Source organism: Eptatretus burgeri, chromosome 12, assembly GCF_056783735.1.
Source record: "Eptatretus burgeri isolate ZD-2024b chromosome 12, Ebu_testis_v1, whole genome shotgun sequence".
Classification (NCBI taxonomy): Eukaryota; Metazoa; Chordata; class Myxini; order Myxiniformes; family Myxinidae; genus Eptatretus; species Eptatretus burgeri.
Window position 1 is genome coordinate 17,963,868 of NC_140972.1, and position 9,948 is coordinate 17,973,815.

The 9,948-nt window shown below is 34.5% G+C and overlaps 1 long non-coding RNA gene across 1 annotated transcript; it reads right to left on the reverse strand.

The window, feature by feature from the left end:
- Window positions 1–566: 566 nt before the first annotated feature.
- On the reverse strand, window positions 567–9,518 carry LOC147015185 (uncharacterized). The gene is made up of 2 exons (XR_015050232.1): window positions 8,639–9,518; window positions 567–2,222 (listed from the first exon to the last, which is right to left on the reverse strand). It is a non-coding gene; the product is annotated as an uncharacterized LOC147015185 (long non-coding RNA).
- Window positions 9,519–9,948: the final 430 nt, after the last annotated feature.

The following is a 9,948-nucleotide window of genomic DNA, read 5'->3' on the forward strand; positions in this document are numbered from 1 at the left end:
AGAAGATTTTAATCGCTATCAGTGTAGAGAAGGATGTCATGAAACTTTTTTTTTATTGGGGGAGGCTTGGGAGGGTGGGGGGGGGTGGTGGTGGTTGCGTTATCAAGGTGGTGTCGATTTTATCTTTCTTTTCAAAAACTTTCTGGACGAAAACATGAACTATTTGAATGACATCAGTACAAGCTCATCCACTCCTTGGAAAATAGGCCAGTATATGATGCTCAAAGACACCCAAACATAAGTTGAAGGAGGTGTTTATCCTACAATTGATTATAATCAATTAGAATTATAATAGGTGGGTTTGAATATTATTCTTTGAGATCATAATTTGGTGGATGTTTTGCTTTTTCACAAGGGGAATGAAAAGAAGAAAGAGAAGATTTTATTTCCCTATTTTGCCTGGGGAGTTCTTGAAATGATTGATTTGCTGTTGTAAACTCATTCACACATGGCATGAGAGTGTCTCTGAGTGTAATTAAAAACTGGAGCGCTGTTCCTGATTGGCTCACAATGGTCAACGGTGTTGGGTCACAATGTCATCACGTCAAAAATGACAAACACATCAGTCATTTACATAAATATACAATTGTTTTTATTCGTGTGTTTCTTTGTTACAAATGCTGTTAGAAACAATATAGGAAGTGGAAGCATAACATCTGGGGTGTACCACTATTAGATAAGATAAGGGGGGGGGGGGAGAGAAAGAGAAAAAGGGTGGGGCAGTGGAGGAGGCTATGAGGGGGGGGGCATGGTTGTAAGTTAGGCCTGTGAGATTTTCATTCAAATTCAAATTTAAATAATTAATTACTTTTAGTATCATAGACACAAAAGCGAAATGAAATTATTAATGATGCATGTTCAGCAACTTAACACTGCACTCCAAGCAAATAGAGTAAAATATCACTTCATAAACAGGAAAACATGCTTTGAAGGAAAAGCCGATTCAACTAAATGATAACTTATCAACCGAAGCCCAGCCTCACCACAATAAAGGGGTTTTGCTATTTATTGTTTTTTAAACCATAAACGATTTATAGAAACTTTCACTGTTGTTGACGTTAAATAATTAAACTTGCTTAAGCACACCTTGTAACCACCTGGTGCAGACATTTGATGTAATTGCAGAAACAATTACACTTGTTTATCAAAACGAGACGCACGCAAACAAAACTCGCACCAAATTTCTCAGAGATATCATGATTTTTTGCAAAGTTTGATCATTGGATATACATTGTGCGTTATATGTTATATAAGACTATCTGCGTAATCATCACAGTGTGCGATCAGTATTGAAAGCAAATATAATTCCCGTAGAACGATTCATACAAACAAATCAATCACTCAGCTTTGGCTGGAGAACAAACTCAAAGTTATCATTTTCTAACAACACACACAATGTGCAAAAGCAGAATCTCTGCTAAAATGTGAATCACCACAAGAGAGACATGCTGAGTGAAAATAACCTGGCAAAAAAATATCGATGCCTTTGAGAAAAGCTCTTCGGTGGGAACTTCCTGAAATATTTTCATTCTTGGCTTGGTCTGTTTTTCTTGCACTGACATGATCTCAGTTGTTGTTGTTGAAGCTGGCGAGGTTGCCATCTGTTGAGTTGTTGTTGGACATCCAGCTTGAAATGTGTTCTCTTTGGTAATTTTATTTACAGATTCCATCGTACCTCGGCAGGTTACACCGTCTGGATCAGTTTTGGGGGGTGTTTTCAGTGTTTTAAATGAGATGTTAAACCTCATTATCCTCTCATCTTTATTTTCCTCTCACACACTTCACACTTCATAATTATACCCTCACCATCCCACTCTGCAACAAAACTAATGCATTGATAGTCCTGTGCACTTCTTCACACCTTTGCACTCAGGCCGTGAAATGCCGTGGGGTCGAGCTTGCTCAGTGAGTTGTACTTAAGGTCGAGTTTCTTGGCATCCTTTTGAATATCGTTTGGTACGTTCTTCAGGCCTTTGCAGGTCACACTCATCTTGTTTTCATCACACGTGCAGTCTGTTGAACATTTTGTCCCGTTCTGAGACTGGACTTCACCCAAGAAGAGCATCCAAAACATGGCCATTCTGCTGAACCATCGTTCCATCTTGACACTCGATGTGAAACACTTTCGATAGTTTGCCAGAGGTTTACGGATTTGATTGGTGTCACACTTGGAAACCGGAAATCCGCAGATTAACATCCACTGGTGAATTAATTTTCTCAACCTAGAGCCAGGAAAAAAAAAGAGAGAAGTGAGCCAAAAATATTTTATCTCTACAACTCACCATCTGTTAAAAGTTGTCAGATTATTTCCTTTTATCCAAAGAGGTCTGTTGAAATCTCTGCTTTGGCCAAGCAAAAATAAGAACTTTTAATAATTGTGCATTTATCAATTGTGAGTCATCAAATGTGTTTAAACTTTGGGCACTTTGTCTTGTTATTTGAACATTATATTTCAATCGTGATGAAGGAATAATAATGATTAAAGTATGCAGTTAAAAGCACGAGTGAATATTGAGCTTCGATGAAAATTAAATTTGTATCAAACAGCAGGATCATTTAAAGATATGAAACAGAAATAGTGTGACTCGAAGAGCAGAAGTGTGCAGAAATGGAACGTTTTGATAAGTGACAAGTCAATCAGACATCACGAATCAATTGGAAGTCATTTGGAAAAATGGAAGAGAGGATCTGAGGAAATATCTCATTGCTGAAACAAATGTATGTGAAAAGTACTTTGGATAGAATTTGATTGTAAGATAAGGGTTTTTTGTTGTTGTTGTTAAGAAGAAGGTTAAAAAGTTTGGAAATGGATTAATTGTGCATAATTATTTTATAAAACCATTCAGCTGAGGTCATGTGAAAAAATAATTGTTTGCAGTAATGAAGCAAACAAATGAAGGTGCACTTGTGGAACTGTACAAAAGCCCATGTGGAATCTCTTTCCGTCATTAACTATCAGTGTCGGTGGTTGTGACTATTTTACAAACTGTGCCCATCTATGAACACCATGTAAAAATTTTTTTATTGATCACTGTAGTCAGTAGGTTAACCTTTGTCACATGAGGTTTCACTCTTTGGAGCAATCTACATTTTATAATTCCAAATGCAATAAAAAAAAAAAACTTCCAACATGTCCGCCTGCCCTTTCCAAAGATTCTCCTTCATTCTATCATCCTTTCTCTATCCTCCTCCCAACCTCTCTATCCCTTTCTCTTCCCCTTCCTACCCTCCTCTGTGTTTTGTAATATGTATGGAGCTAGCGAGCTCCTTTTCCATCATAATAATCCAGTTTGGATAGTTGTATAAAGGTTTTTTCTGATTATTATAAAAATGATCGATGAATTTAAGAACATATTACATAGCAGAGCTTTCATAGCACTGTTAGAATGCAGTTTTTACAAAGAATACGTCTCATGTGGAAATCTCACGTTTTATCTTTATTTCATGTTCTCACACCAAATTATTAATACATTTTTCTGGACTATTGACATGTTGGAATATTATCCGGTAATGGAAGTGCACAATTGGGTCACTGAGAAATTATTCCTCCTTGTATACAAAAATAAATCCTGGCTTTATGAATATAATTAATACAAAAGTTGCTGAAAATCCATAGCAAATGAGGTTACACACAGATACCTCCACAGGACATAACCATGAACCACCACCAAAAAGGGGCAGTGTGCAAAGCTCACCAGGATTTTCACAAGTTTTATTAATTGCCAGGTCTGAATCGTGTTGTGTCTGCTGTATTGACATACCCATGCAATTAAGATGTCACAGAGAAATGTAGTTTTCACCATTAGAAAATTCAAAAAAATAGGAACAATTTTTGTTCACATTGGAATTTAAAAGCAAAGTACTGAGCTTAAGAAAAGTAAAGGGCTTTTACAGATCGGTCAGTGGAATTGCATGCCAAGAATCAGTAAATAACTCGGATGTTCGATAGTTTAGATTCATTCAGGAGGCCTTTGCATGCTTAAAAAAAAAAAAATAAAGAAACTCGTATAGATGGTTCATGATTTTCTGTGAAGAGAGTGAATCAAATCTTGTTGAATAAATTGTTCAAAACGACTCCTGAGGTAATTCTGAAACCCTTCCAAATAGACAATTATTGTTTTGGAGGCCGTTAAAAGAGGAGTCTCAAAAAGTTCATGTGGTTAAAAAAGTTAAATTTGTTTGCTTTCCTTGGATAACTCGACAACATTTGGTTTGGAACTTGCAGTAATGGTTAGAAAAATAATAGAAATTAACAAAATAGCTATAGGAAAAGTATAAACACAGAGGATGAAATTGAGGAGCGAGAGCTTTTAAAAGCAAAAAATTGATAACCTTTCGTAGAATGGTCTTAAAAAAAAAAATTATCGAATGAAAACAGTGGAAAATGCATGTAATTTAATAATTTCTTAAGGATATAAGATGCATAAAAATGTTGTCCAGTATTTTTTTTGGTATACAGTCAAAATTCATGTAAGAGCGACAATGCATAATGGAACAGGGCACAACATATCAATAAACAGGTTGACAAACAAGGGATGCAGGGAAGGATGAGGGGTATGGGAGATGTGGGAGGGAGGGGGGCAGGTGGATTAGATGGACACAGAAGCAATATTTGCGGTGGGGGGAAGGTGGGGGCATATAATGGGTTTCAAAAAGATATTGGTTTTGGATTGGGGATGATCTGAATTGGTGGTGAACAGCTGTCTTAAAAATGCGGAGTGAGGAATGAGATTGAGGAGAACATGGAAGTTGGTTAAACAGGTGGGAAAAATAAGAACAGATGAGTGGAGGCGAGCATGATCCTGGATTTGGGGAGTTTCATTGTGGAATTTAAAACGATTGCATAAATACGTGTTTTCTATTGTCTGAATCGGAATCTATTTCCATTCATCAGTTTTATGATTGACTCTCCTTTGACTGATCTGCCATCATGTGTTTAGTGGCATCTCTATTCTTTTTTATACCATTGATTCTGTATTTATTCCTTTTTTATGGTAACATTGCCTTTCTTTGTTTATCTTCTGAATCTATATTTATATTGAGAGTGAGTTGTGTATGTGTTAAACCTTTTCTTTGATTTTCATACAATTCTATAACCCAAGGACAATTGCTCAACGTCACAGAAAAAAATTGCAATTCTTAATCAAATCGATGTTAAAACAAAAAAACAATGCCGCTCTGGCTGATCGAGCATTCCTGGTGGTGAGAGGGGCAGAGCTTGGTTTATGCATTGGACCTTCCATCTCACATTTGAAGTCAAATTTTGTCAGGGATCAAACCTATTGCATTTAAGTATTTATATTCTGTATGCAGGTAAATTAGACCCTTCACCCCATCATCGGATTAATTTTTTACTTCACCTTTAAACATCAATCTTCCTGATGTTTTACTGAAGTCTAAATAACCTGATCTTGATCGAGTGACCCAACCCGTTTTTTTTTTACTCGTACAATACTGCCATTGTAATGTTTAAATGATTACCTTGGCATGAATTATACAATGTTTTGAAAATGTCTTGTGCTTTTTCTTAATGTCTCACACATCTTACAATCCAAAAGTGCAAGGCAATCAGTGTTTTGAATAAGAGAGTTTGAGCCAGCCTTTAACACAAAATCTTACACAGTTAAATATCAATTGTAAGGCTCTTTTTATGAACATGTTAAAAACGATGAATATTTAAACAAGTGACAGATTGGTAATTGATGCAATTATTGGCAAAGAAACATAATATACGTGTTTTCTATTGTCTGAATCTGAATCTATTTCCATTCATCAGTTTTATTCTATACTGCACGGTGAGTGATTAACTGAAATATTGTAATTTTAATACTGGAGGATGAAAATGAAAATGCTGTTTCATGAAATTGCTGGATGAAAAAAAGTATTTCGCATTTAAGTATTTATATTCTGTAAGCAGGAAAATTAGACCCTTCACTCCATCATCGCCATGGTGCACTCCAGGATTACTTTTTAAAAGAAAAAAGTTGCTGTTTCATAAAAAACAGTTTTATTACATTGACATTAAGATACTGCTAATACACTTTGACATAAAGTGATGTGTAAGAAGTTTGCAAACAGAGTAGATTGATGAAATTGCTAATGCATATTTGGAAAGTTTGTAGAAATTATTGTAATGTACTTTTGTTAATGTCAAGAAAAGCAAACTGCCTTTGTGTGAAAATTAAAGTTTATAATCGGTGTGTAATATGACTGACGGCAGTGAAATGTCTCTTACAAAGAAGATGGCACAAAAATTGATCATGATGCTGTCTTGACATCACAAAAAGAGACAAGAAGAGAATGAAATGGATTCTACAGAAAACTTAACTCGATGACACATTGCGAACAATTAAAAGGGGCTTGACACGGAGCAAGAATGAACAACCAGTGGACAAAATAATTGCAAGCTTGCAATGTAGAGAAAGTTTTATTACATTATTAGTCTTGGCTTGGTTATAGGAGGTTACCTGGAAGAAGCAGAAGAAAACCAAAGATTATATGAAGAATGGAAATTGAAAGATTTGCTGGAATACAATGGCCTCAAATTTCTGAGAATTCAAAAAATTAATTGAATGGAATGCAACAGACAAAAATTGGTTATTCAAGACAAGTCAAAGAATGAATTATTTTACCTTTCCTTCCTGATTATATTTTGTATCATGTGAGCCTCGAAAATTCAAAAACCCAAAAGGTTAAAGGGATTGCTTTATGGGTGGAATTAGCAACCAGATAACTTTCACCTTGAAGATTGAGTTTCACAACACCAACATAGGGTGATATACCAATGGAGTTACTAACTGATGTGAATTTGTGCAAACAGTGCTTGATTGAGAAAGGAGTCAAGTTTATGTTAAAAACAAAGTTGACTTTAGATACTGCATGCTCACAAATAAGGAAAAAAAAAGAGAATATTTGGCTTTGTGCGAGTTATCCTGGCAATTCGTCACTCATGACATTTCCTTTATATTGGAAGAAATTGTTGAAGGGAATGTATGACTAATTATGACACATACGATCACATCTTGGAGGAAACCAACTTAGCTGCTTTTGGGAATCAATATTTTCTTTTCAATGTCAGAATTGAAGATACACACGACTGTTGAAGGCAAAAGAAGAACAATGTGGAATTGAACGAATACACATACTCTCTACTAGAATTGTTTGTACATTAAGGTGTTTTATGGCATAAATCCTGAACCGACGTATAACTGCACATGCTCTATTCAATTTTCCCAATTTGTTGTTGCAGTAAGAATGATTCACGGAATTTTTTATGTGGTAATAATGTTCCTTCTTGAATTAATATAATGTTAAACTGTGTTCACATGAGTGTGAATTTGTTGGTAAGAGAGGGAAAAGGTGAGAAGGTTTTCTCGATACTAAACCACAGATAAACATCACAGTTAAGAGTTAATCTTACACTAAACCATGTGCTTATCTTTTCGGTACAAGGGCAAAGGCACCAGCTTCAACTCACTTGAGAGAATGGTAAACTACAGCAAACAATTTAAAAGCATATTTTGTTAATAGTGATATTAATTCCATTATAATACCCTTGGGACACATTTTAAGTTGCAACTTGGAACAGACAAAAATTGTTTTAAGTTGCAGTTTGCCAGGTTAAATAGCAGACAAAAAGTAAATCTACAAATGTTTATTACGTCTTTCTTTAATGCCATTAATGAAAGTAGCAGTCTTCTCTTCACCGCACCCCCTAAATTATAACATTGAAACACAAATTGCTCATACTAAACTGTTGCAATGATAGAACTTTTGCACATTTTTCATAGTATGAGAACAATAATTTATTACAGGATGTTAATTGTGATGAGATACATTAACAAGTCAAAAATCCACATTTATACTTCTGCTATGAGAGATTAATCATTACTTGTTTGTTCTGTTAATCACCAAATTAAATTTAGAACACAGCATATAATCATTACAGAGCAAAAGTTTTGGGTGAAAGCAACTTTGGTAAATGGCATAATGTAGTTAAGACTATGTGTTTGCGAATTTACTTTGATGTTTGGTTTCAAAGGAAAAGCATTTTCTCATATCATTATGAATACACAGTTGTGAGTTGGAAAAATTTGCAGGATTTCACAATATCAAAATCATTGTTTTATTAAGGTATAAAAATTGAAATTATTGGTTTTTTTAAATACAGTGAGATTCATGTAAATTTATGAGTAAGCGGAACTGTGAATGTGATATGCTATTGTGATTATAGCAAATGAGTTGTAATATATGTATATATATGTATATATATATATATATATATATATATATGTATATATGTATATGTATATGTATATGTATATGTATATGTATATATATATGTATATGTATATATATATGTATATGTATATGCATATATATATATATATATATATATATATATACACATATATATATATATACATATACATATATATATACATATACATATATATATATATATATATATATATATATATATATATATATATATATATATATATATATATGTTGTTTGGAAATGCACTCCAATTTAAGTCTTTTCCTTATAACGTCATTTATGGCAGAAGCATGTTGCATCTCTCTTGTAGTTAAAATAGTATAATTCACATTATTATTACCTTCCCAACCCTCTTACCTTGGTTTGAAGCTCTGCTGAAAAGAATAAGGCAGAAATTTAATTGAAGGAATTTTTTTTTCAAAAGGCACCGGATTTGCTCTCTATTCTTTTTTTCTCTCCCTATCTCCTATATTTATCACTATCTCTATCTCTCTCTCTTTATCACTATTTCTGTCTCTCGCTCTCCCTCTTCCTTTTCCTTTTCCTCTTCCTCTTCTCCCTCGCTCCCTCGCTCCCTCTTGCCTCTTTTCTCCAAATCCCTCTCTTTGGGTGGTTCTTAAGTAGTCTCCTGCGATTACGTCATGGTGCAAACTAACCAATCGATGAACAGAATCTAAAGGCTAGGCATGATAAGCAAGTGAGAGAGAAGGTTGGTATTGCGAATTACATTTAAAAGTGCAACTGGACGATATAAAGTCACTAACTTATGTAAAAACAGAGTTTAAATTCTACCTGGCTTAAAATAGAGTACTACAATTATAATACTCATCCTAATAATGAGTTCTCTAACAAGGAAATTCAACACAGGAGGAGACAGTTGTTCCATCAAGCCTGCACAATGGTTGTCAACCTCTGACGAATCAAGAAAGCAGCACATACCATTTTAAAAGTCTTGGGTATAACTCGGCCAGGATTCAAACCATCAACTTCCCAGACTCACAGCAGATATGCTAACAATTACACAACCAAGTCTTGTGGTTGTCACTTATAATTGAAACAATAATCTTATGGTTTAAACTATAAGTGACAATCTGATAAATATGAAGTATTTTTAATGTGGAAGTATGTTAATTGTAAATTATAATACTGTACAGAAGTAATTGCAGCAGCACAATTTGCTGTAATCATGCATGTTAGAGAAATAGTAGTGCCTTATTGTACTTTTAAGACAGCATGATGTTTATTAATTTGGAGTTCAGTATTGGCATGTATACAGCCCAAGTCAACCACTTAACCACAACCACAAGCATGGCTCATGCAGAGACTGGACATGACAGAGATCCCTCTGTGGATGACGAAATGAAACAGGGATCATGCCCGAGTGATATTTCGCATATATCCATATTCCGAATGTGGTCAAAAAGACGTTGGTTATCAAATATTAGAATTAACTCTGAATTAATCATCCAAAGGTGCTCAATAATCCAAACCATTGGCATGTGAAAGATAACATGTACTGACGAGCACACAGACTGAATGCATTATAATAGTTTAATAAGCACAGAACAGATACGGATAGAATCTCTTGACAAACACAATAAGCTTAAATACTTAAACAATGAAATGACCCCTTAGGCTCAACAGCCACCATTCACTCTGAACTCACA